A 1,764-nucleotide genomic window follows, 5' to 3' on the forward strand; every position below is an offset into this window, starting at 1 on the left:
AGTTGCATCTTTACAGTAGTGAGAAGATTGCATTGCAAATTATGGATCCAGCACTTTATCATAGTCTTAACACCCCCCACCTCCCATTTGACACAATAAACATGGAGAGAGAATGTTTTATCACCTTATGCTGACCAAGTTTTATGTTTTCTGATAAGTTTTTTGCTGTAGTATGGCATGCATAATTTGTTCCTTTTATAATATTTTGCTTTAGCATTGGAAACCTTCAGAGTATAGCATATACTGCAGTTTTATGAAGAACTCTTCATGCCTAATCCTCATTGTTTCATGCAAGGGTGTTGATTTAGATCGAACATGTTAAAATACAGACTGCACTTTTTCTGTGGACCTTTTGAATATAATCCATGATATTTTTGCCGGCTTTCTCCAGTGTCATTTCAAATTCATTTGGGGAGGAATCAATGCTTAGGTCTTGTACATATTTTGCCGATGAATCCAGGCAAGTTTTTGCCTAAGGGTGGTTTTAAGTTCCAACAGCGTGGTAGGAAACTTCGATTTTAACATCCTTTTAAATGCATGAGATGGGTAAAGGGTTAAAAAAATGAAAAGGGGAAAAAAAAAAAAAAAAAAAAAGTGTTGGGAAGCTATCTAACTATCAGAGCCAGGTTTCGATCCTGGGACCTGTGGGTTATGGGCCCACCACGCTTCCGCTGCGCCACTCTGATGTTAGCGGAGTTGCCTTCTTCTTCCTCATTATAGCTAGATCAAATGGTCAGAGATTATGCTCTGATCTAGACCAAGAATAGGCTTAATTTTCTAAATAACAAACTGGAAACAACGAGTTTGCTAAAATTAACCTCCATCTAATTGAGCCTTAACGGATAGTTCAAATCAGCCGGATGTTGGACAAAATACAAATAGTTCAGAAGCATACTTTAGAGCATTAAAACAACACAAAAGGCATAAAATAATGATTGGGTGGGAGACAATTTTTACATGTGATATAGATGGAACCCTTGCCAACTGAGCCATAGCCTAGAGTTTTGCATCCTCCCAAGTTTGAGCCTTGATGTTTGCCAAAGTGTTTGATTAGGGTTATTCTAACATTTAAATGTTGGTGGTGTCCTCACCATTATTCATAGAAATGTTATTGATGGAACTCTCTGAAATGCATTATCTAATTTATTGTTTTTTCTTGAGGTGCTTTCTTTATAGAGATGCTACAAAACTATATTTCCACTGGAAGAAAACACAGCATGTCACAAGAGCGAAGGGAGGAGGAGATTCCCTACAGCGTCATTGCCACTGTAAGTGCAATTTATTCATGGGGGGTAGAGAAAGTCATGGATGGACCAGAAAATGGACATGGAGGTAGGAAGATAAATAGTTGACTAGGTGGCATCATTAGAAATGCATGGCAGACTACCGTTCTTCTTTCATTTATTCATATGCCTAAGGGATTTACCATTTGATTCCTTTATAAATGCTAAGTCGATAGTGTCCATAGAAGCCACCTAGTATTGCATATGAAAACTTAGATTTGAGATTTCTTTGCAATGCTATTATTGCTAGTAATTTGTTGCAAAGGGTATGTGGAAGGGGAATCCTCTCATGCATGCCATTTTATGTTTATTGAAAATGAAAAAGGGAAAGTACCTATGGATTTCACAAAACTGTATTTTAATGGATAAACCGAAATTTGGCGCATTGTTGCATAGAATATTTATGTGAAATTTTGATGCAAAAATCAACAAGTGATATCAGTTCTTATTAGGGGTTGTAAAGGATAGGTTGAAAGTTTCG

The 1,764-nt window shown here is 36.9% G+C and overlaps 1 non-coding gene across 1 annotated transcript; it reads right to left on the minus strand.

Moving 5' to 3' along the window:
• Positions 1-614: 614 nt before the first annotated feature.
• On the minus strand, positions 615-686 carry TRNAM-CAU (transfer RNA methionine (anticodon CAU)). The gene has a single exon. It is a non-coding gene; the product is annotated as a tRNA-Met (tRNA).
• Positions 687-1,764: the final 1,078 nt, after the last annotated feature.

This window comes from Elaeis guineensis, chromosome 15, assembly GCF_000442705.2.
Source record: "Elaeis guineensis isolate ETL-2024a chromosome 15, EG11, whole genome shotgun sequence".
NCBI classification, from domain to species: Eukaryota; Viridiplantae; Streptophyta; class Magnoliopsida; order Arecales; family Arecaceae; genus Elaeis; species Elaeis guineensis.